At 39.4% G+C, this 26,971-nt stretch overlaps 1 long non-coding RNA gene across 1 annotated transcript in view; it reads right to left on the bottom strand.

The window, feature by feature from the left end:
* Positions 1 to 16,020: 16,020 nt before the first annotated feature.
* The window catches only part of LOC140257095 (uncharacterized), a 30,646-nt gene continuing 19,695 nt past the window's right edge, over positions 16,021 to 26,971 (bottom strand). Inside the window, exon 4 of the long non-coding RNA XR_011904953.1 lies at positions 16,021 to 16,159. This is a non-coding gene — a long non-coding RNA (uncharacterized lncRNA). The remainder of the gene's footprint in view (positions 16,160 to 26,971) is intronic.

The following is a 26,971-nucleotide window of genomic DNA, read 5'->3' as shown; positions in this document are numbered from 1 at the left end:
GGAGTAGTCGCTGTGAAAAGGCACATATTCCTTCTGAGGGACTCTTTTATGTCTCCAGGCCAACAGCACTGACAAAAAGGATTACTCCATAGTAACTTATAGTCGTATTTACCACATCACCACCTGACCGCGTGAATAGTAACTTGTATTGCTGCTACAGCCATTCTAGCAAAGCTGCAAATACATTTCCCTATAGCTCATCAACTAAAATAAAATAACATGCACATCTCTGTGGCTTGAGAACTGCAGCACTCCAACCTAACCTCCAGAAATCAAACTAGTAACCCCCAAACAGACAAGAATAAAACACTAAACCTATCACCTCCGCCAGGCTTTTATTAAATGTTTTCATATATGTATGTATATACCTATATAATCTAGGAACGGATTCAAAGTATTAATCAAAACTGTACGCTGGCTATTCCCTAGCATCGCTCACTGCAGCAATTTTATTTTCTATACAGGGAGAACACAAAAGGTCTTGGCATTTGAAAGTCTGATAAAATTTCATTTGTAAGTTTGTCTGATACAGGCTTCAAACATATCAAAATGCTGTAAAAAATATTAAACGTGACAAGCAATACGGTTAAGGCAGAGTAAATCAAACCCCCGCATGCAAATCAAACCTGCCAACTCAAGAGATGGAGCGTTCCAGAATATTCAGGTCTTACTCAGAGCACACAGTGTCACCAGCACAACTCCAATTCCTTTTAGCAGGCTGGGGAAGCCAACCTGTTAAAAGTGATCCACTACAAAGCTGTATATTACCATCCTATCCCAGGATCCTTGTGGACTTCTTTTAATGATTACCATTTTATTCAAAGGGAGAAGGGTGGAATAAAAAATATGTAACTGCCTTTTAAAGAGTAGTTTCAATAAGGTGAGTAGCGAGTGTGGTTGTTGTGTTGGTGTTAAATGCTGTTATAAATTGGGGGTGATTTGATTTGGCTTCGACAGTATGTGAGGGAAAGGAAAATAAAGCCAGCAGGAAATGTGTCAGCTCCTCATACAACTTGAAATAGTGATTGTTTCAATAACAGTGATACGGTTTGCCATAAACATTTCTATTGGGAAAACACTACTATGCTATGATCATTACAGCAAACAGAATTAGAAAGTACTCATAGAGCAGCAGAAATTAATGTTATGAACTATGCTGTTAAGAATATAGAAATGCTAACATGGGGGAGAGGGGAATTTGTGTGTGAGCAGAGCTGTGTACACAGATACTCCAGATACTCTGTGGTATCAGAAGAGAAACAGAACAGCAGCAGGAAAAATGAGACAAAAAGGGGACGTAATATTTAAGGTGTTCCTTCTTCATCTGTTTTTACAGAATAAATACATCTAACATTGCTTTTCATTGGTGATTTAGACTTCCAGACGTCTACCCTGGTTTGTTCACCATACCTACATAATGTGAAATCTAATGAAATATATTAAAAAGAGAGAAAATAAACAAAACTGATCAGGTCTCGGAGTTGTGCATAATTGTGTCAGCCTTCAGATTTTACAGGAACAAGAGCTGCTTTTATATTGCACACTGACACACACCTACATAAACACATCATATTCCCAAAGCCTTCTGGTACGTGAAGTATTTTTGGCTTGATTTAGTAAATTGCAGGCGTTTTATACAGAAAGCCCATTATTTACCCCTGAATTATTTTAAGAAAGCACTCTGCACAGACAAGCTACCAGTTTTCTGAATGGAAAAATGGGTAAGTTGTATATAACCTGTGACCTGATGGGCACAACACCCAGGAGTCTCAAAAGTCATTTCTACAGTCTAGAATACAGAGCAGATAACAGGATAGGAAGGATACTGGATGAGTGACCCAAATCTGCCTCTGGAAGACACCCTATGGGCTTTCTGCATGACTCCTCTGTGATATAAACATGGTCTTTGAAAAGAAATACCCTTAAGTGAGAAGAAAAAATAATAAAAAAAGGAAACCTAGACACTTGCAAACACAAAATAATAGAAGGATCATCCGTTTTGTTTTCAAAGCAACCTGCATTGCTGCATTTCAAGCTGAAAAGAAGCCACTTTTGCTTCTCTGAGGAGAAAAAGCCACTATAGGGTTGATACAGAATACTCACACAAAAGATGTGCCTCATGCAAAGATTACTTCATTTGTTCATTCATTTGTTACTTCAAAACAGTCAATCCCACTGTATCAATATTTCTTTAAAAATATAAAGCTTTCCCAAGTTATGACATTTTGCTGCCTCACTCTTAGCTGCTTCATGGCTGACTTACAGCCCTGAGAAAAAAAGCAGCTCATTACAGAGAAACTGGTATAGCCTCAAATCCAGCAGCACAATCAGTAAATACAGCTATTATCGTGATTAATAATCATGATACTATGAATGAACAGGGGCAAAAGATTGATGGTGAGAAATGCAAAGAAAACGGAGTACATAAACATCCATTCCTACCAGTGGATGACAAAAAAACCTGAAGCTATCTAATGGGATGCCACTATTAATTCCTTTTTAGACTAGATGGGCAAATATTGATTAATATTTACGACTCACATCATTAAGTAGGTAACTTTAACTGAGGTTGCTCTCATAGAACCTGTGGGATGGGGAAGCATCAGCTCCATCTTAGTTGGTCATCTTGGAATTTCCTTCCATTCCTTTGAAATGCAACAGAAAACAGTGCACAGCTGGGAAGGATTCTCAGTGACAAATGTTACATTTAGAGCTGTCATAAGCATATACTTTCAAGTATCACACTCCAGTGTGTGCCAGATCTCCTGAAGGCCTCCTTTGTATGCATTAGGTACCGGGGAAAGTTGACCTAGGATGAAAATATTCTGTCTCAAATCTTTCCACACTTCTAGACATCAAGATATACAGCCAGACTGGGTCAAAGAGTTGAGGCTATAAAGAAAAATCCTGATCTTTTTATCATCTTATAGCGCCTAGGAAATGAATGTATCCACAAATAGGGGAATGTTTAAAAGCTGCCTAGTAACTTGCTATAAAATTTAAAATTCAGTCTACTGGATGCCATGCATAGATGTTTACTCCTTTCAAACAATTCCTATATTTACTATGCATATATACTCAAGGAGTTCATGTTTTTTAACACCTTGCCTTTCCATGCCTACGACCTCAGCAGTCAAGCAGTAAAATCCATCAATTTCTCTCCCAGAAAACAAACCATATATCAACAAAAGGAGATTAGACAGTCCCTCTCATAGCAGTTTTTTCCTTGCTTTCTGTTGTCTGATCATCAGCAGCTTCAGCTGAAGTTCTGAAAGCTCAGCTGTTCTGAGAATAGGACAAACCAAAGGAGCATCCCCTCAATCTCAAAACACTTGCTATGAACACAGAAGTTGGATGGTCCTGCTCAAGGTCTTTATAAGGACATCAAGATATGGTCTTCCTGTTGGTAAACTTGGGAAACAGAAGACATACCTGTACTTAGGCATAGCAACACAGACCTGAAATGAGGTAGATATGTTCAGTAATGCACAGAATTTCTGGTGTCTTACACCACTGAAATTAATAGATTTTGAATATTTTCTATTGTCCTTGCAAACACTACCTATATTCTCATAACCTTGATTTAAGATTAGCAGTGCTTGAGGCACAGAAGCTCTTAGTGCATCAGGATTTGATCAAAACAAAAACTCCAATGGCATGGATATGTTTCCATCCCGTCCCTGTTCCCTTGGCCTCGCTCTGCTCTGTGTGGGACACTGCTGTGACTGCATTCTGTTTCCGATAACTGAATAAGCCTAAATGAAGGGAAAAGCACCAACACTAAAAAGAAAACACCTGTGGTCTTTATTTGTAAGCTGCAACCATCACTAAACAGGTGGGGAAGAGTTTTTCCTCAATACAGTTCCAAACTGTGCTTTTTCTTTTCTCTTACAGGTCTGGCATTTCACAGCATCATGTTCAGAAACAAAGAAGCAAACCCAGGCTGTTGTTAAACCTTCTCTGAATTAAAAATAATAATAATTAAAAAAAATAAATAAGTGATGACCCTTTTTTCTGACCTGCTTATGACCATGTTGGAAGTAAAACACAGCTGGAGCTCCAGAGGACTGCTGGCCTTTAGTGTATTCTATGCTTCCAGTCAAGCAGTGGCCAACTCTGTACGTGTGTCTATTCTCACCATGGAGTTTTTCAAGCAAATAATCCAATGCTGTTAAAAGCTGATTAAATCCTGCCTCTCCTTTTCCACTGGAATACCACTCATATCACTTCCCATCCAAAATAATTGCAAATATCATTGCCTACATATAGCCAGAACAGAATATATGCTACAGCATCAATGATAACAGGATTCATGTTGAGTCACAAATTAAAAGCCCCTTTCCTCAGAAAAATGAAGGACTCACTCTATGATACTCCTTCTTCCAACTCAGCCAAAGGGAATAATTCAAGGCCCAGTTGTGCAGTGCTACAGAAAAGAAAGGGAATGTGCCTGCTCTATGAAGCAGGTGTTGAATACTGTCATAACTGCAGCCAAGTTAATAACATTATAATGAGCAGTAATAAAGAGTCAAAAGCAATAAAAAAGGAGAAAATAATCTCTCCAGAATCATGCTGTACTTGGTATACCCTGAGAGAAAAGGGTATTATTGAGTGGAAGGGGAGGGAGAGCAGAGGAGGAGTAAGGGAGTTTCTGATCTCGGTACAAGTTTTTGACTGGAAAATAGGGAAGGCTGACAGACCCACAAAGACAGTAAATGCAGAGTTTTGTTAATGTGGTGAATTTCCTAATACCAGCATGCAACATATTTGCGATCCCGTTCATGCAGTTCATGAGCAAAAGTTCTATTTGACGCTACAGGAAATTCAAATGTAACCTGTCCACTCAAGATATGGTTTCACATAGGTCAGAAAATTATCTTCTCTTGTGGAGCAAGCAGTCGTTTTCAAAGGGAGCCAAGGGCTATGGAAATCACAGGAGGCATTCCACTGATTTGTTCTGGGTTTGGATCATGACCTATATGAAACATTCTAATGCAATAGTGGAAGGGAAGGTTGTGCAGAGACTGTTGTCTGCCTTTGTTCATTTTCTAGCTCATATTTATACTCATGTGAACAAAAATCCTCTATGACAGTGAAATAGGACCACATAAATAAAAGTCATTTCTTGCTTGCTGCAACCAAAATAACATCATTTGTGTGTTGTCTGCACAATTTCAATGGTATTAAAAGAAATCCATAGTTTCACCAGACCCACCATCCACATACCTCCCATTGTTAAAGTTACATATTTTTGCTGTAATTAACGTACTTCATATTCCACAAGTATTTGTTTCAAACCTTGTTTTCAGCTCTGATTTCTCTGGAAATTCCTATTTGCTTCCTCAGTATATTGCTAGTGATAACAGCACATAAATTGCTGCACAGCTCTGATTCCTGACTATCATATACTATAACAAGAAAGTTTTCTTTCTATGCTATTTTCGAGTTTTCCATATCAACTGCCTGCAAAATCTCTAATCTTTCTCCAATGAGAATTCTGAGGTTCTGAATATGTGGAAACTTCAAGGAGAGGCGAGTGTGCCCAGAACCTTTGGAAATGGAGACACTACATTTACCTTTGACTTTCCAGTCTAATTCACCAAGTAAGCTGCTGGAACCAGGCTGCATCTTACTGCATCCCTATCCCTGCACAAAGCCAGCAATGCAATAGAGCTGATCAGCCACTCCACAGCCTGTCATTGCACCAATTCTCAAGTCCTGGTTACATGTTTAACATTCATTTCCCACAGAAACATGCAAATTCAGTATGCTATATGAGTTGGGGTGGGGGTGGGGGGGTGGGAATTCAAGCCCTTTTTCCAACTCTTATTGCCTTTGCATCTCATTTTACTTGGAAGGATTTGAAAAGAAACCTAAATGAGGATTCTGAGTTCAGTCAACAACTGTTTGGACGGAGAAGACATGAAATTGCATGTACAGTTTTCTTATGCTGAGGTCTTCGCCTCTACCCTGCTCAGAGAACTTTACTCTTACAATTCAAGGTATGATTATGTTGCCATTCCTACCAAAACTGAATACTTTTCTGTAACTGAAAACTGATTTAGGAACTAAAAGCTGTGACATGATGTTGCGTGTCATCTCAGCACCTTCTAAAGATCCAACTGTACCCCACATACCAGTTTTCCAAGAAACCAGACAAAAAGTGACAGCAGAAATATTTAAGGAAAAATGAACCTGCTGGAGGAAAAAAAAAAAAAAAGAAAGAAAAGAAAAAGTATTAAAATATATTGAATGCAAATGTGATTGTTTTTAAACCCAATGTTGTTGTAAGATAAATTCGACATCGGACAGGCTCTTTAAAAATCAATTTGCACTTGCTTCCTCTATAAAGATTTATCCCTGAGAAAAAAAAATCCATTAGTATTAAAGTGCTTAAAAACTTGGCAGACTATCTCCAAAGGCATCAATTTCTAGTGCTAATTACCACTAATTATTCACTCAGCAGTTGTAAGTTGCATTCAGTCCCTGAGGGTAGAAGAGAGATTTGTCTCTCTCCTGCGTAGCATGTTTCATATATTTGTTTTAAGAGATTTTTACATTCAGACATCAAAACAAGACTTGGAGTTCTGCAGAACTTTTCTGTCAACAGGAAAGTATCAAGGTTTCCTTGTGTACAATGAGGAATCTCTACAGCCCCTGAGCATCCTCCACCTGGCATGCCGGGTGTTCTCTATCACGTTTCTGTTGGACCCCACATGATGTTTCAGTGTCTAAGCAGATTTAATTTAGTAGGTTTCTGGCTGCTCAGGCTTGAAGGTCTAGCATCCAACCCGGCTGTTAAACAGCTATGCTTAACTGACTCAGAGCTTATTATTCATGACCACAGTTACTACAGAGGCCTTCACATGCTAGATCTCCAGTGCTGAGACTTGGAATCACACCAGACCCCCCGCATCCCTTGAAATTTACTCCTTCAAGCACTATGAGCAGCTAATAGACTTGGATGCTGGTACTGCTCTGCAATGGCTAGAGATGATTCAACTCTTTTTCCCCAAGGTGAGTCAAGATGGAAGTTGGAAAAGCAAAATTTTTCAAGGAACAAGGCGTTTATTGGGATATTTATTTAGAAACAGCAAATGATTTCACTCTGGCAATTTCATCCCAAGCCAATTAAACTCACGTCTTCTAATTTAAAGGTTTGTCTCGTTGGTGCGAAATTCAACTGAAATGGATCTTTTTGATTCCCTAAAGAAATAAAAATAGTTGACAGTAAATGAATCCCTCTGTTCCAAGAAAAAAAATGTTCTTTTTAAAATGCCATAATTTCCCTTCTTGCCCTTCTAAGTCCCTTTCGTATCCCTGTGTTTTGTTACACTGCCAAGTAAGTACTAGGGAAAATAAAGATAATTAAAAGAGAGATTGAAATTGCCCAATGCAAGAAGGAAAGAAAATGGGGCTGAGGGGAAAACCTGTTGAGAAGAATACAAATGCAGCGTGACACCCCTTCTGCTCAAGAAAAATAAGATAGATGTGTATGAGAGAGAGAAGCAATAAAGGGTCAGTAATAAAAGAAATATATCACTTGTAGAATTGACTAGACTTTACTTGAGATTTATAATCCATTCTAACTGTAGTAATTTGTGACTCCAGGAGACAGACTGCCTATTAGATATCTAGGAATAAAATACATACAATGAGTGAACTCACTTGCTCCTCCGTTGTGTTATTTTAAATAACACACTCTGTAGCAGAAATTCTTAATTTAATTCAATTTTCTCCCAGTCAACAGATGACAAAAACAGACAGAATGACTCAAATTACTTTAACCCCAATACTATGTACAAGTCAGTAAGTGAATTTGCCTGTCTCCTAATTTCTATGCTCAGCGTGACACGTCACATCTTCCAGTGTTCCTTTAACTTTCTTGGATCGACACATCTCTGATCTTGCCTACAAATGACACTCTACTCTTTACTCCTGAAGCACACAGATGAGTTAGGTGCTTCTCAAAATCTTGGTATTAGCTTTCAGTAATTGATCCAGCACAGCCCATCTTGGCAGCACAAGGTGACACTGCCCTAGAAACTCCTGAAAGGCCAATGGTAACATGGCATGAGTTTCACTGTCTGTGGGATAAACAGGACCGTGCTTGCAGATGTTGTGAAATACAGCTGCAAAAGTTACTTAGAAGAAACTCTTACACAGCCCACTCTTATCAAAACTGTAATTTCCTGATATAATGAACCAAAGCCTCAGCTGATAGGAATTGCTAGACTGCCAGAGCTGTGCTGATTTACAACAGCAGAAATTAGACTCACTGACTACAGCTGAAGTATGAGCAGAGTATGGAACCTTTCAACACAACTAAAGGCACGGTGAATGCCTGAGCACTTGGCAGGTTTATTAGCTTGGATGCAGCGCTATGTGAACACAGTAGTAGCTTCTGGTAAGCTTAGACCAAGGGAGAGTAAATTTGCATCTAAGAGCTTCTAGAGGTCAAATCATTAACTTTACAGCATGATCGGTAAATGTTCTCTGAGAATATCAGAATGCCTTTGCAAAACTGAAATTCACTGCTTATTCACAGCTCTCAGCAGTCGTGTAGTTCCACTTCAAGAAGAAAGTGAAGAAATGAAGTGAAAGAACAGGGAAATTTCACAACATCCAGTAAATGGCAGAATTTTATTCCTCAGTTCAATTCACATCCTGGTATGAAATCACTGCCTTCATGCGCGATCCGGAAAGGAATTGTTTAAAGAATCTGATACCTGAATTTAATGCAATTTTGGGACTTCTTTTTTTTTTACATTTCCCACTCTTTGCCTCTCAGTTGTTTGAAGACATTTTTCAGAACAATTCTCATGTTTTGCTTTGCCCCTTGGCTCAGGAGGAAGTACGTCTTGCCTTGTTAAAGAATAATTAGCATGTTCTATTAATCATCTCATTAATAGAAAAGAACCGTAAGTGACTCCTGAGACTTCTGAAAGTCCTTACTGAAAGAAGGAAAAGCAGAATGAGAATCCCTTATGGATGTCACTTTTTTGTACATTCGGTGGGACTATTTGTTAATTAAAAGTACTCTTTACTTTTGGTTCCGGTCAATGTGAATAAATTAAGGTGATCAAATTGATTAAATTCACAATCCTTGCACCAGTTCAACTGATAGTTCCATCCTACAGACCAAAAAGAGATATCAGCTTTAAACAGAAAGCAGTTACAGGAGGTTGCTGTGCTGGCATGTTCACAGATTCCCTTAGCAACGTTTTGTTTTCCTGTACAACTTTAATTTGTTGTCTTTGAAAGACCTGTGCAACAAATACGGCTTGCAGGGGGTTAATTATTTTAAAGGGGTGATTTTTTTTACAACAGTTGTTTCTTACGCAATCTTGTCTTCCACTCTACTGAGCAATTGAAAAGATTTCATATAGGACCAAACTTATAACGGTAGAGAAATTGCACAGACCCTCCAAGGACCTGGATGACAAAGATACAATTTAACTTGCAGTTCAGGGATATGGGGACTTCTTGCAAAGAAAATGGAACTTTAAGACATAATTTGAAAGCACCATAACAAATGCAATTTAGCTGATGCTGACATGACATGCTTCTCAAGGACCCAATTAAACTCCAGCCATTTCTTATGTAGTTGTGGGTGGTCACTTCGGATCTACAGATTCCTGGCTATTCACCACCAGAGGACTGGGAGGAATGGGATCATGGAAGGATTTAAGCACAGCAGACTGTGCCCTGCAGCCATCTGTCTTCATTGCAGCCTCTTAGCCTGGCTGCAGCTGGTTCATGAAGCGTGCTAGTCAATGTGCTGCATGCAAACAATATGGATGTCAGATGAGTCTGGACTTCAGAACTGGTTTAGAACTGGCCTCTTTGAGACAAAAAAATGTGGATGCACCCACAGATGGATGTCATGTTCATTTTTATGGTAGCTGAGGACACAACCATGTGTATTTTACTTGTATTGGTAACTTTTGCCAGAAAAACTAATGCTGCAAAAGCCCGAATTCAACCAAAATAAGGATTCTGGTCATTGTCATTAAACTGCCTCCAGACAGTCAAGTATTTAATGAAGCGTGTCAGTGTGCCCCAAAGAACAGATGAGAAATTCAAGGCAGTGAATTCATGGTTTTGCATAACATTTGGAATAATTCTATAGAAAGAATTTGATCCCTCTGCATCCATGTAAGCAAACTCAATTCACCCAAATGGAAGTGGGTCACGTTCTCAAAGCTTACTGAAACATATGGAAAGTTATCAGCTTTTCCAGGCTTTGGAGTTTGTCCCTAAATCCACAATTACAAAACAATGGAGAAGTCAAAAACAGAACCCCCCAGAACTGTTTTGTGCTGACTTCTGGTAACATTTCTATTGACATCTGCCTAAAGAGATTGCCTTATACCTTCAGCGAACAACCAGAAACAGTAATCAGTGTAATCAGAAGTATCTTCTCAAGGTATAACCAGAAAGAGCAAAGTGCACTCTTAAATACAAGGGGAATCTGCTTCCTCTTCATACAGTCCATTTCTCCTAGAAGCTGGAAGTGATCACTGATAGAGTGTTTTCATTTTCATTGCTTTCATGGTTGGGAATGAAACTTGGTGTAATTTCATCAGAACATGCGTATTTATAGTGAATCTGCAAAGAGCTGTCAAAACAACTGCTATCGTGGCATTACATCGAATCTTTCAGATTGAAAGCCAGAACAGAATCATCAGTCCAGACACAGCAGAGAAACGCAGAACCATGAAACGTGTATTCAGTTCAAAAACATCCCAAATGCCAACACAAGCTGCAGCTTCCTCAGCAGCCAGTGATGAACTCTAATGTATGAGAAAGGATGCTAGAGTGGGCCAGTTGCTGAAATGCCTTTCAGTAAGGCTGATTCCAAGCCATTCCCTTAATCCGTTATTTTAGTTACGTCCTATGATCAAACAGCAACAAACTGCTTGTTTTACCTCTTTGCCAAGTGGTTGAAATTAACTGTTTTCTTCCTTGGCTGTAAAATTTTTTCAGGGCCATTTGTATGGACCAGAAAACAGATGATCTCCGGGGAGAAAAACATTGTCATAAAGACTACAGTAAAGGAGACATCAAACATGAATCCAAGGTAAACATGTCTTCATCCATTAAAGGTCTTACTCACACCATCAGCCTGAAAGAGGATGCCCGTTGTGCTCATTAGTGATCAAGCAGCTGTTGGTGCTGGCAGCAAACATACGAGAATTGGCTATTTGGCTTTCTGAGCTCATCCATATTAATGCCTTATTTCCACAGAGCAAAATTTAGGTGCTTCCTGAAAATGCCCTTGGTGTCATCACCTCCTAAACCTTGCCAGGTAGATCGCTCCAAACATTTATTACTTTCAGACAGAGAAGATGCTCCCCTGTGTCTTTATTTCAATTTAAATTCCATTTGTGCTCTTTTGTCAGATTTTCTGCATTGAGTTATGAATAATGCTGACATTAGCTCTACCATTATAGAGTTTGAGCTCTTTAATTAGATCCCCTTATTCAACTTTTTTTCTGAGGTTAAGGTTTTAAACCAGTCCTCATAACTCATTCTTTTAAAGCTGAAGGCAACGATGTCAATGCTTTACTCTCTTGTTCCTCTTTTTCACATCCCGTAGTATTCCTTCCAATGTAACAACCAGAATTCATTGCTTCAGTTGTGGGCTGTCCACCCACAGTGCAATGACAGTCACACATGCTTTGGATGTGCATACTAAGATACATCCTCATTTCTGCATGCCTAAAAACCAGCTCAGATTCCAGGATGTCCAGGACATCCTTTCTGTTTGCTTTCCTAATTCACAACTCTTGCATTTGTTTTGCTCTTTTTGCAGTCCCCACTGTCTTTGCCTCCCCAGCACATAAATAGACACCTTAAATTCTCACCTAGTTTTCAAGTAGAAAGAAATACTGGGAGCTACTGCTGTGTTTCTGGATCTTTTAAATTAGAGGTTTAGATTAGTTAGAGACAGCTGCAGCTCGAGAAATAAAAGATTCCTTATGTACACAGCATCAAGGAGTATTGTGAAGCACCCAGTTACAAGTTCACCTTTAAAATGAGCAAGTACTACTGCTGCCATCTGGCAGAGAAACTGAGTCTGGGCATTGAAGTACCATGAGCTAAGAAAGAAAGGCTAATGTCTGAAAGGGCAGCTCTCAATTTCTGAGCTCTCAGCTCTATCCACTTGAAAACAGTGCAACTGTCTGCGAAAATATGTCTCATTTGCTGTATGTGCTGTCTCAATATCAAGTATATATTCATTGTTGCCACTTCTTCTGTCTTCTTTCCTGGATGCAGGATTTTGAAGCCCATAGAAGAAATGTTTCTCTCACTGGAGGTTTTTTTAAGGACAACTTACAATGTAGACAGAAAGACACATTCACGTCTCGGTATGCTGAGAGCAAAGCATGAACATCTCCTTAAGGAGGACATAACTAAGACATTCAACTAGTCTGTCCATAAGCTCTGGTAAGCAAGACAGTCCTCTATTCTATGAACCTCATTATGGTTTATGTCTTGCTAAGTGATGCTGAGACAAGATAATATCCAGCCCGTAAAAGATTCAATGATAATGATTCTAAATGTTAGGCATGAAGAACCAATTTCTTGGACTGGGGGAGAGAGGGATGAACAAACCGTACTATCCAGTGTCTTTTACAGTATCTGTATCACTGAAGAGATATGGATTCAGAATGCAGGAAAGATGCTGTGCCAAAATTAAATTGCAGTGGATTGTCTATTTCACAGCAACATTGAAATTAATTTTCTATTTCTATTATGAAAAAGGATCCCTGAGAGTTTGAGAGCAGGGGAAAAAAAAACGCTTTGTAAAATGATATGCTAAATCCCCCCAAACAGACATTAACAGTAATGGTAAGGGACAATCCACAGCTCCGTGGCAGAATAAAGGCAGCTGAAAGTGTGTCATCACCCCTTTCTATGACAGCTGCCTCCAGGATCGATATTCAAAGGAGATTCAAAGTGGTGACACAAACCAAAACAGGCATGCACAATTCCTTTGGCAGCTTGAAATGGCAGGTGGGAATGGAGCATCTATCTGTGCCCAGCAGCCTTGACATGTAAAGCCATTTGTACTCACTGTAACCTAATCCTACTTTTTACCTGCTAGAACACACGGGCAGAAAGGAAACAAGTCTATCAAGAAGAGCGAAACGCAGGGTGTAATTACACTCTATGGAAAGAGACAACTAGCTGAATTTCCTTTTTTAATAGTAAATAGAACTAGTAAGATCACCAGCATGGTCTTCCCCTGCAAAACAGATGAATTTGGCCCTACCAGTATAGAAAGACAGCCAAATAATCAGGGGTTAACTGTCTTCAATAAAAGCCTCACCAGAAGCTTATTTAGAGGCACATTCATAGGAACAATTACAAAAAGACTCAATGGAGACAATCTGAACTGTAACAGTGGTGTCACATAAGGGAGGTTACTGTGGTGGGGCTGTGTGTTCAGCTCCCCTCAGCATCCAAGATGTTCTGTCCCTGCGTGACCATTAATTCTGACGTATGTGCATGGGTCTGATCCCTGCAATGGATCCAATAATACATGCAGAAGGAGAAGAGGACACTGAATATGAGTGTGTATTCCAACTTCACATACATTCCAAGCCTGGGAGTGATGCACCCTGAGGTATTTCAGCCAGGATTTATGTACCTTTTTAAGAACAAAAGGTGAAGTAGGTCTGACTTTGAAACTGCAAGTGCAGATCACCATCAATGAAAGGAAAGGGAGAGAAGGGCTCAGAGCAGGTAAACAGCAAAAAAAACCACATCCCCTCAGTGCACCTTCTCTTTCCAGGTATTTCTGAGCAAAGCAAAGCAGCTGAATTTCACTTTCTTTGCTGGAAGTCCTCTAAACTTCATTGCTTCCTTTCACTTGTGTAACCTGTGCACAGATTCACTGAACACTGCTTGCAGCAGACTGTGTAATAATTTAATGATTATGTTCACAGGAACTGCCTGTACTCTGTTGCTTTGTTTTCAGAGCCTTGTGATTGGGACACAGGAAAGGATGTTCGCTATTTTGCTTTCTGATGGCTACTGCACACACCATGGGCACATCATTGCACCTTGTTTTTACTGTAAGCCATTATACCCAGGGAAATAACATAAAGCAATGCAGGATGCTATGGGCAAGGAAAAAAGAGGCACAGCCAGCAAGGAATGTGCAGTGTGTGCAGAAGGTGACAGAGAAGAGGGGGGAAGAGACTTTAAACAAGCTTTGGTTGCAGAGCAACCTCTAAAACTATGAGAGAAAAGTCTATTGAGATCGTGGCAGCCCAGGAAGGACTGGGCTGGGCTGAGAGCAAACTTGAGAAGGAAGATAGCTGCTGCCCAGCTTCAGGGTGTGTATGTTGGGTGATGAGTTGCTCACACTGCTGTTCTATATCACTCACACATTTACTCAGTTTGTATAAAATTTATGGTTCTGCTCTGTCTTCTAATTAGACCTGGTTCTAGGATTTGCAAAGCCAGTGCTCTTGGTTCTTAAAAGCAAAAGATCCTTGGCTGACCCCAACCTCTTGTGTCGAGCCATGAAAAGCATCATGTCAAGATGTACAACTGAGTTAGTAAGAGCAAGAACTTCCCCACCCCACCTCTCACAGGCTCCTTAGTCTGCACTAATTAAAAGACACACACACCTGTCAGAGATGACTTGCCCAGAAGGCACAAAGCTCTGCCCTCAGTCCCACATAGACCCCCAGCCTGGGCCCTGCTGGAGCATTCTGCCTGCCTCAAATTAGCACAGCGCAGGTACCTTGTTCACAGCTTCTCTAATCAATCAGTTATGCACACAGTCCTTGTGTATCCAGGCACATATTTGAAAGTATAATTGCCACAGCAAGACAACACAAACTAGAAACATTAACAAATCTTATTTTCTCACATCCCCCTTTCCAATCGAGGATCTGAATAATTTAGTACGGGTTGACAGCCCTTGATTACACTTTGCACCTTTTAAAATTGTCTAAATGAAATTTCAAGTAATTGAAGCAGCAAGTGAAAATGACACATCTTTGTTGTTTGGGTTGTCGTTGTTTTTTTGCTTCATAGACACGAGTGCTGGAAGTGACAGTTTTTAGCAGCCTCAAGTCTGATTCTCCAGCACTTTTCTGCTAGGACAGTGAAATGCCTGATGCATGTATGTATACGTTGGGCTGTCTGCAGGTAGATCTATCCAAGGGGCTGGGGAAAGTGGAACTCCTGCAACTGGCAGAGCCTTCAAAAGGTACATGCAAAGAAACTGCTGCTACTTATCAGCAAGCTGCATCTAACTTTGCTAGCTGCTCACTTGAGCAGTAAGTTTATTAGCAAGGGGACCTTGTTTTCTGCCTCTGGAAAGTGATAAGGGAGTCTATAATATTACAGAAATGAAATCTTTATAATTACTGTTTATAGGAGTTTAGACTGTATACAAACTGTGCAGACATCTTGGGAATATTCAGCGTGGCTGGAAAGCTCAGAAAATGAGTTCTAATTTGTAGCTTTCGAGCTTAATACCAAAAAACAGGTTTCCTGATGGCATTTCTAATTTTAGAATGCACATTACTGAAAAAAGAAAAAATCAATCTGATACTTCTTTTTGCCTTTACAGGAGATCCATTAAACAGGGATGCAAAAAGAACATGCTTTCAGCATATAGGTGACTTTCACATTCCAGACTTCAAAACCCAGGCAAGACAGAGAAGGTTGCAAATGCTAAGCAGCTCCCAAAAATAGGTCTGTTGCCCTTCACAGAGGGAGGAAATAGAGGATTGTAGCAGAATGAATACCTGCAAGATCTCGGAGCAATTTTAAGCCTGCTCTTCCAGACTCATCTGACATTCTAGTGGGAGTCTGTTTCATATTCTATCATCCTCTTCACCAGGTCACACATCCATAATATACAGTCTTGTGATCTAAACTGTCCTTCTTAAAAGGGATGATGCATAATGTGATCGATTTTTTTTTTTTACACTGACAGAAACAGAACTGTCTAATTACAAGTAAATCTTTTGTATGCGACAGGCCCAGAGTAAACGAGAAAAACACTTTTTTCTGCCCATAAAGTCTGAAATGAACACTTCTTAAATGATGACAATGGAGGGAGGAATCACTTCAGGCTGCTAAGGAAGCTTGAGGAACACCGAGGATGCTTTGTCCTTGCTCTTACCTATTGATTAACAGTAGAAGAATTTTTAGTGCAGGCTGGAAAAAAAAGTCTTATGTAAATCAGACTGAATCAATGCCTCCTACAACTGCAACATGGAACTAAATTCTGGGCAGAAGAGATACTGGTTAATTTCTGATAGCGAAGGAATTGGACTGGCAGCACATTCTGAGACAGACACAAGATGCAGCTGAAAGATGCGTGGACTTAGCTGAAAAAAGAGCAATTTATAAGGACTGGTTTTCAGCCCATTTTACTGAGGTCTCAACCTTTCACAGAGTGCATTTGTACTTGGTGTAAACATGACCTTGCAAACTACGGCTTCTTCATGATTTGCTCTCTTAGGACAGCTTTCAATGGATGGCCTTGAGGACCATTACTGAAAGGAGCCCATGCTCCTTCCATAGGGAAGCTGGCAATTCTTTTTAAAATGAATGAATGGATAAATACACGCATTAAACTTCTTGCTGGCTTTTTTTTAATGATTTTAACTATTTACCAGCTTCCTCTTAAAAAGGTGATGTATTTTATTCGCAGAAAAGTAAATTGTTTCTAGAAAATTAGCACGTTTTGTTAACGTACTGTTTAAAGAAAACCTAATTGGCAAAGAAACCCACTAACAACCAAAGAAAACAATCATAAAAGGTTTGGAGAGAAACATTTCAGATATTTCAGAAAGTTATTCCCATTTAGCACCGTGCACGGTTCTTCAAAACACAAATTACACATGAGATGTTATCCCTGGAAATCTAATTTAGTTATTACCATTTTCTTATATAGAACAAATGAAAAGAAACACAGAGAAGCGGAGAAGAAATGAATCTATCAGAAACTGAAGCATGTCAGCACGGAGCGCTGGCATTTCAACTCAATTCTGCAAACAAAAAGAATGATTACAGAAGGAAAGAATTTAGAAGTAAGCAACGAAGGAAAAGAGGCATTTATTACAAAACGCCATCGTGCAGTGCCAGATCTGGTTAAGTACAGCGTGTCACTCCCTCAATGGTTAGATGCTATTCAGTTTAAATCAATCTGACTTAGGACAGCCATGAGTGGAAATTCTTATAAGATGCCACAGAAATATAATCAGCTTCCAGAAACCCTCGCTCTTCTATCTATAAAGCACAACAGCAGACTAATATGAGTTGAGGATGAGCAAAGCTTGATGATGTGAAGGCCCACCCTGCACAGTTTCTGGAGCACACATAACACATCTCATCAAACTGTAAGAGAATTTGGAGTACAAAGTTTGCTCATTCTGTATTTCTAAGTGAACATTTTTTCCCCCAAGGATGCTCATTTCAGCCTCCAGAATTAACTTCTGCTTTCCTGAATCAATGCATTTTTCAGCTCCTCCATGTCAAGAACGCTGAAGTGAAAGCTTGGATGCAAGTACCCCTTGTACCCTGAGGAAAACATGCAACATGTTTTTGTTTTTCTCCCATTCCTCCTGTGCTCATGGTGGTTGGGGTTTACAAATAGCTCTGGCTTTTAAAACCAAACCATGCAACTTGATTCATTAAAGCACTGAAATGTCAGAGAAAGTGGGACAAAGATCACATCAGGCTGATGAGTTTGTAATTACAATGACTGTGTTTCTCTTCTCCCAAATGCCTGGCGCTGCATGCAGAATATGCTTACAAACTAGAGAGGAAAACTGAGCCTGCATAGATGCATAGATGATGCTCTCTCACTGCAAGAAAAACAATGGCTGGTAAAAGTAATGATCCTGTGTGTTTTGTTTACCTGGCTTTGGCAGCGATCCTACATGCGCTGCCTCTTGCCTGCAGTCCATTGCTTGAGACATATTGCAGAATGACACTGTTATGAATACAGGTATTATCGCTGCTGGATTCCAGGTGATTCACTCCCTCAAAATTGTGAGCATCATTAAACCAACTTTCAAAGTGTTCCACAACTCCTGAAAGGGACCAGCACATCATACAGGCCTCCTTCAAAGGACTCCCCTAGGCACTACTCAGGATTCTCCCTCGTGACAGATACTGCTGCAAACAGCAGCTGCTTTGCCTCTCCTTGTATTATCTTAGAGGGAGGGAAAGTGAGAGCTATGAATCAGCCGGCTATCAGGAATCCAGGGATAATGAAACAAAGAATAATTAAGGTGCCAGAAGTACCATTTGGCACATATAAATTATAAGTAATTTTTGAACACTGGTTTTCCCAGCTCCATAAAACTTCTATTCTTCCCTGGTGAAATCAGGCCAGCATTGCAGCATAGAAACTGCGGAGCGAGTTCTCATAACAATTATATTCTACCCTTGTTTCTGTTTTGACTTGGGAATGGCAAGCTTTCTGATGGAAGAATGAAGTTTCTTATATGCGTTTACAGATGGCTGTCTATTTGAGTGACAGACACATGTTGGAGCAGCGTTAAGTGCTGTCACTCTGCTTAAGGAGTAGTTGCTTTGGAAAGATTACAATTTTATGCTAAAGAAATGATATCAAACTAAAAATAAATAGTGCAATTAGAAAGCAAACATTGTTTTTCTTTCAATTCTAGACCAATATTTGTGCCAGGAAGTAGAATGGATACACACATTTGTTTGCCTAGAGGGCTGCGATCTTTTATCTTTTTCCCAGTGAAAGGTGGATTACAACTGTTCTCAAATCCTGAAGAAGTTCTGGAATTATTATTATTCTTTTTCCCAGAGGAAATAGAAAGGAACAAAAAGCAATTTGGTGTTGCTACAAGAATCTTTTCCCTCCTATTAAACAAACCCAGGGAAAGCCAGAAAAAGAACTCTGCATTTCAAAGAAGGCTTTTTTCCCCCGTCATAAACTCTGTTGTTCCCGTTGATTCTCTCTAAAATTCCCAGTGCCACGTTAACTTCTGCTCAAACCGTACAAAGGGAAGCACTCAAACATCAACGTATCTAGAAAGGCTTTTTAGCCAAGTATGGTGTAAGAAAGTCTGAAAGAGAGAGGTTCTGCCAGCAAACTATGAATTCAATGATTCTGTGAAATGCAGAAAGCACTCGGCAGCAAGTACTTGGATGCCTACTTGAATTCTATTTGTCTACTTCTATTTTGAAGTGAAAGAAACATGGATGTACCCTCCAGTCATACGGATTATGAAATACATTCCAAGAGCACATTCAATAATATCAAAGATTGGAATGAAAGGCTGTTTATTCGAGAGTTTGAGGGGGAACAGACCTAGAATGTACCTAGACTGCTTGGATAAATCACCAAGAAAAATCCTGGACTTGAGTAAAAGTGAAAATGCTGAGCCAGAATTCGGGAAGACCAAATGAGATGGTTCAGCAAAGCCTTGTCAACCTGTCATCAAATACCTGATACGGAACTTATCTGGTAAGGGATTAAAAGGGGATGTGAGTCACGATGGTTTTGTGGAAGAAAAGTTTTGTAAGACTAACTTAACTGTATACCCTGGTAAAACCTCTGGTATTTTTTATGAAAGTAACACATTTAAATTCCTACAAATGTAATGTTAGAATACTGTAATGCACAATACTCTGTTGAAATTTAGCACTTTACCTCCCCAAGGCAAACATTAAGTGAATTAATAACAAGCCACACGGCAGATTTTACAAATCTATTTTCAGGGAAAGCTGTCGTGGAAAAATGGAATTTTAGTGCATCGCTGCCTACTAGAACTCAATCCTTTCATCAGTGATCCAGAATTAACTGTAAAATCACTGTTGAGAAAATTGGTGGCTGCTGTAGCTACTGCTTGTAAGAAAAATTGGTTAGAACAATGAACAGAGCTACCTGGTAAATTGAGGGGAATTCAAGCAAGGGGCACTTATACACAGTCAAATGCAACTGGCCGTAGCTGAACACACAAGGAAGGCAGGCCATGCCTATCACACAAAGGATTTATAACCTGGAAAGAAATTGCTCTGAAAAGATTTGTTGCTCAAAGCTGATATGCAGCTGAAAGTGTGAGAATCCAGGATGATGCTGTACCAAAAAGGTCTAAAAAAATCTTTGCGTAAACAGGGATAATGTGAGTGGAAACGCAGTTTTTATCTCCATGCCCAACACTCATGAGTCTGATATAAAAATTCTTCTTGCAGCTCTGGTACCAATACCAGGAAAAGAAGCATAAAAATGAGATTCAAATAGATGCCTCACAATACTGTACTTAAAAAGCTCATTCTACATAGCTTATCATAAAGGAGGGAAAAAATGTGCCTTGAGAACCAAGAGGAAGATAAAAATGCCATGTCCTATAGTCTTTTAATCTGGTAGAGTAAAAGACGAGAAGATAAGAGAATAAAGATAGGGGCCCAAAAAAAAATTCCAGTATTTTTTTTTTTCAGTTTCAGACTGGTTGTGCCTTTACAGAAAGTGTTTCAGTAAAACATTCCTCAGCAAAAGCAGTATGGGAGAAATGCCTGATCTTCCATCGTAGAGACTGAAAGTTTAGATTAGTACACATCAGGTGCAGCTGTAGGACCTAAAGGCATTTCCATTCAGCCCAACACCTTTCATTAAAGGTAGCAAGGACAGCTTCCTTTAGGTAGTGGACACAGCACTAACAGCCAAATGTTCTTGTGTTATGCCTGAATAACCTGGATGCCCCTTCTGCTTCCATAGCTCACACAAGAAAGAAAGGCAGTTACCTTGTACTGGGGTTGGTACCCATATTCCTGACCTTATATGGGCTCTTACACAACCTTCTCCCCTCAGAAAAGCCTTACACATTTTCTTAGGTGCTACATCAAGCTACCTTCCACTCCTTGGGCTGTGTTAAATGTCCAGTGCTCTCAGATGTGCTCTTTTTTGGGGGGCTGAGTGGCAGGACTAAAGTTTGGGGAGATAAGAATCCTTCTCCCTGTAAAGGCTATTCAAATCTTGCTCTTAGACACTTGATTCCAAAAGGAGACTGTCATAGGTCTGATTCATTCATTCCTTTCAGTTTGCTTCTGTCAAAAGGGAAACAACACAATAGCTGTTCTCCACTCACAGTTGAACTGATTTTCTATCTGTGCTAAGGAATAAGAGTAGTAGAACATCCAAAAACAAGATTAGGGCTGAATGACATCTGTCTTTACCCCGTGAAGGAAAATGGAGTATTTAGAAGTAATTTACACTTGATTTTTATAGGAATTTAAGAAAATATGTAGGCTTGCTTGAACCCTGTGATTAATCCACTCATCTGCAGTTGACCTTGTAGCGATACCTGAATTAAAGCTGCTCAATTCCATGCTGTATTTGACACCAGATTAATTTCTGGTCCTTCCTGACACAGTTATTCTTTTAAAAGGCTTTGAGTATTAAAGAGGAATAGTATCTACTGACAAGGAGATGGGCCGTTCTAAATTAGGGCCACTGGATGAGCAGATGTGAACAGACTGATTGTAGCTACTGCTGCAGAAAAAAAAAAGAAAGAAAAGCATTCAACAGTTCTACTGGAAAGTAATGCTTGTTGTAAGTACAGTCTATTTCTATATGGCTGAAAATTTAATTCTAGAGTGCTGCCATCCAAATAATGAGGTCAAGGAAAAGGATGTAGGAGCATGAGGACTGCAGTGTATAGAACTGCACTGTACTGCAGACAGTACAATGGAATATATTGGAAGGCTGTTTTCTCACTGATGGCATTTCAGAAAGAAAATGCATTTTATATCTACAGCATTTCAACCCATTTTAGAAATGCAGTTTTTCCTATATGTGAAACTATTGTACTAGTTTATCCCTGAAAATGGGTGTTGCAGTGCATTAGGATTAGATCCACTATGCCATCCCATAAAGCAGATGAAAAGAACATGACTACTGTTAGGTCATTTGCAGATGCTGCCAACAAAGAATGAATACTTAAGGAGGGCATTTATTTAAAGGATTGCTTTAGGAACCAAAGATGATCAGTTCAGATCAAATGTCCCTTACTGAAAAGTAACTCATGAAGAAACACAGTCCTTAGCTGCTGCTGAGAAAAATGCACTCTAGTTCAGGAGGTGGCCAATAAAGATGGTTTAAGTTGAGTTTGAATTTCTTTGGCTGGTTTTAGGCCTGTTGGCAACACACAGATTGTGAGCTCCCTTCATGGCACCGCTGTGGGAACACAGCCTAAAAGAGAGGTTTGACCACAGCCTGCTCCTCTCAACAGTCATTTTTTCTCTAAAACCAAAGCAGGTGGGGAAAATGAGGTGGCAAACATTCACTGAAGTATCTCTTTGGAGGAAACCCCTTCTGAGTTGGATTTCCCCCTCCCAGCACAACTAATTCACCTGTGAAGGGAGGACAAACAGAAGCTATTTTACTCCAGACATACAACCCAAACAGGCTGCAGCGCCACGGAATCCCATCCAAGGAGTCAGCTTTGTATCTCATCAGACACATCTTACAGCACATTTTCACATTGGTATCAAGAAAATCTCTCTCCAGAAAGGATTCATCCTTTTGCTACTAATGGACACAGACAGACCAAGAAAGTGAGAAAGAGAGAGAGAAAATACATGGATAGAGCAAGTTCAACATACAGACACAATTATTTTTCCTCCCCCTGGTGAACTGTACATGACCAAGTCATAAGTTTCTGGCATTATTTCAACGCCAATAAATTCACTTGAGTAGTTACTGGTGGATGCTCATTTACAAATATCCTATATTAGGAACATAAGTTATTTGAGCGGCGTAGACAGAATTAGTGTTTCCCAACATTTAACATCTAGATCAAGGTTTCTGGAATGAACACTGACAGTTACAAATGTTCCTTCTGTTAAAATTAGCTGCTTTGATTAAAAATTGTTTGGTAGAACATTCACAAGAAATGAAGTCTGAAACAGGACTGAACTCAATTTTGATGAAAGGGTTTTCTTTTCCAAACTGAAATAAGTATTCAGGAGAGATGATAGAACTGGAAAGAGACCAGCATCAAACCTCACATTTTTCCTTAGTATTCTTGCTTTGAGCCCCAGAACATGCACTGTGAGGAAATAAACTTTGCTGTACAGCTGTGCTTTTTGACTAATGAATTATAACTAACATCCCAAAATATATTTATTGCCAAAAAACAGTCGTTCCACACTCAACACATTCCATACATGACTACAATTATTGGTATGAGCGTATCACCCTGGGAACAAATGTTGAATGGGAATCTATGGATATTTACCACTTACTTCATCTTTCTCTTTTAACGTGAGCATTAGATAAACAAGGTTCTTTCTTGTACCTACAGGGAGAACTACTACAGGGTGCTCCTCACAATTCCAAGCTCCTTTTGCTACTCCTCTTATTGCAGCAAGTCATTTTAATGTTTCAAACTCCCCTAGAGGGTTACGTTCAGAAAAAGCTTACTTAATTACCTAGTGATTCAATAGATGATTCATCTGAGATTCACTTTAGCATCTGTAAGTCCCGGTTGTCCTTATTCCAGTGGCTTCCATTAAAATGTCAATCATACCATGGTTACAACTAAGGGTTTACCTTTACCTAAGGCTGGCACCTGACTTGAAACCTATGAGGACTTTTATTAGAATAATATGGACTACTTGTGGTCTGAAGCCTGTGTGAATATTTCATTTCCTCCCTGAATCAAAGCTTAAGAATGCCCACAGCTCTTCCCCCGAATTAAACAGTAAATCATTGTATTTTATAATCCATCATAAATGTAAGCTACCAACCAAAATCACTTTTCATTCCAATCACTCTTTCTCCTACAAGCTAACAGTAACAGCAAATTTGTATAACCACTCATGCAGTAATCGGTTCATTCTGTTTGATTTCTCTTCCCCAATAAAGGAAAAATGATGAAAACATCTACTCCACTTTTAATCTTCATTGTAGTCCAGTAAATAGAAATAGTAAACATAACAGAAAAGTGAGAACATCCTCAGAAGCACAGCAACCCATTTGATGTATGTTTTCGTTATCTCTGTTCACACGTGACAGGTGATGAAGAAAAAGGAAGAGTTAATAGAGCTTGTATAATTTATTAATATGTGGGTAGTGCGTGCATGAACTTACATTAGGAATCTCAGCTAAAGCCATTAATGTAAAGTCTGTATGAAATACGTATATGATGGAACAAACATCTTCAGCGCAAGTACAGTGAAGATACTGTATGGATTATACAAGGACAAGAGCTAGACAATAAGGTCCTGTTGAGCTCAAGTTATTCTGATTATACAGGGAACTTGTCATCTCTCAATAAAAATGGAAGTAGAATATTTCTGGCTTCTGATAGCCTGCTCAGTACAGCCTCACAGGTGAGCATTCTCTTACAAGAAGTGAATGAAGCATTACTAAGAACTGCAACAAAAGTTATCTGAAAAGCAGGTAATGCATGCTTGTTTTACCTTTGGGGGCTTAACTGTTGGCTCGACTGGAATCCAGATCTCCATTAATTAAAAGGAGGTGGATGCTCCCCCAGCGCATCTGCTATTGGGAGTGCTGCTAATTTAGACAAGCTGGTGTTTAGATGGCATTAGATTGCATTCAGGACTTGGACTGATTAGCAGAAGACAGAGATCTAAGATCCAGGCTAATAACAAAATTGTTTCCAATTCCCTAGTTTGGGTTATTTTTATTTTTCACCCTGCAGTGAGCAAAAATAAGAAGAAAAGCCACAGAGACACCACTGGTTCTGAAGTAACTGCATTCCTTGGCGATTCACAGAGGCAAATTGCTGGCTTCTTTGAATGATGGACACGTGATTGATTTATGATTGCTGCTGATACAGTTACTTGTTAAAGGGTAAAAAAGAAAACAACATAAAAAACGATGCATACTTTTGTAAGGCAGAATAATGTCTCAAGTTACTCTAAAAGTCCCTGGAAGGGATCTCATACAAATCTGAATGTCTAAGGCCTAAAGGAAAATGAGGACTCAACTACATGCACCATATAAAGTGGCACTGTAAAAAGACCTTGAATATCATGCATGGTCCTGGTCCTTTCTTCCCAAAAGGAATATATTACAAGTGGAGATGTTTCAGAAAATGAACACTAGACCATGCAGAAACTCCCCATAGCAGGAATAATAGAGTAAATCAGGACTATTCGATTTAGGAAAAGGATCATTTGGAGGAATGTGTGCTCACTTTCATGCAGAAGTGAGAGCATCATGTGAAGTATGGGCTGGCTTGATCAAAATTAATGGAATGAGTAATTCCTCCCTCTACAGGCAGCAGATCTAGGAAACTTGAAAAACAAATGGAGAAGAAATCTACATGGAGATCATCAAGGAGAAAGTGAGCATATACTAGGAATATAAATTAACTGCATATTAGGAATTAACCATTACATTCTGCTCTATTTATGACCACACTATCAACACTAAGTAAATAATGGATTTCTTTACATAATTCAGCATACTGTGCAGCTTTAAGCAGCTGAGACTGAGCAAACTCTGAACATCAGAAGCCAGAACTAAGTATTATCACAGGCATTGCACTGCAAGGATGCATCAATAGTGCTTTTCAAAGGCCTGATCTACCAGCTCTTCTTGGTGATGTGCCAACATCAAGCTCAGGATACCACACTTAGCAGAGTAATAGTGGTATAAATATGATAATTACTGGTTTGTAACATCTATGGCCTTGACTTGTAGGAGATGCCTACAGAATCCTGTGCATGGTGTTGGTTTCGACAACTAATTTACAGCCAGACTGAGACCGTGGCGAACACCTCACTTGCTCACAACCTCCCCAGGGACTCCAGGCAGTTTCCTGATCATAGTTTTTCAGACAAAACTTGTAAGAGCGGTGCGAGATTTGTAATTAAAACTGTTAAGCAAAAGCACTGGAGCTTAATCAGTATTTTTTAAACCCTATTTGCTTCATGTATATGGAGATGCCACCCAGGGCCAAAAGCAGTGCTGGGAGTTTCAAAGAGTCTATCGCTTGAAGTGCTGACCTAGTATAACCATTTCATACATGAATTTATTTAGAAGCCTACCAATTAGACAGCTTCTTTGTAAGGTAAACACGCATGAATCATCATACGAGGTCTGGAGAAGAATTAAGATCAAGTTTATTTTTTAAATGGAATACAAAAAACAGAACAGTGAAGGTGGCAACTTGGCACATGCACGATGCATCAATATTTGCTCTGAGCAATTGTTTCTCTGAAGATTAGAAGGGCTGAATCTATATGCATGAAAGATAATTTGAGCTGAGTGACATGCAAGGAAATCTCTCTTTTACTTGGAGGAGCTGCTGTAAAGTGACTATTTGAATAGCCACTCAATTAGTAGTAGCCAATACACGATCTCTGATGACTAAGACAGTATTCAGGGAGCACCTTTTCAGAATAAACTTTTAGACCAAGTGTGATTAAGACTGTCCAAGAGTTTAAGTTTCCCCTGATCACTTCAATTAATTTTGAGGTCTGTTAAACTGGTGTGAGTGTGCAAAGCAGATTTCTACAATCAACTCTCAATTTAATTGCTTTTATTTCCCTTGAGGCAACTCCAATCTTCCTTCCCTTCTGCACTCTTACTCACTTCTCACAGAAATGACCTTCTAGCAAAGGGAAGATTCCAGTGTATTTCAGCTGTTAACAAGGGGGGTACTTCATGCACTTCATAATATTTGCACATGCTCATAAATAATATCTTTTATACTAGATATTTGCTCAGTATATAGTGTTTCCTTGCTACCTCCCAAGACCCTTTAGTTCATTATTTCATCTTAACCATTTTCTTTCCCCCTGATGCAAACAGCATCAAAACTCCTTTCTAAGTGATGAGTCTAAAGAACCATTGGACTCTAATGGGGCAGAAGCAAATGCGTAACTGCTTTGCTGAATTGGGGCCATGAAAATGAACTAACTTGCTTGCATGTCTCCATCAGCCAATTGAGTGTTGGTCTTTCATCAGCTG

The sequence above is a fragment of the Excalfactoria chinensis genome, chromosome 11 (assembly GCF_039878825.1).
Source record: "Excalfactoria chinensis isolate bCotChi1 chromosome 11, bCotChi1.hap2, whole genome shotgun sequence".
Classification (NCBI taxonomy): Eukaryota; Metazoa; Chordata; class Aves; order Galliformes; family Phasianidae; genus Excalfactoria; species Excalfactoria chinensis.
This window is presented reverse-complemented; position numbering and strand designations above follow the sequence as displayed.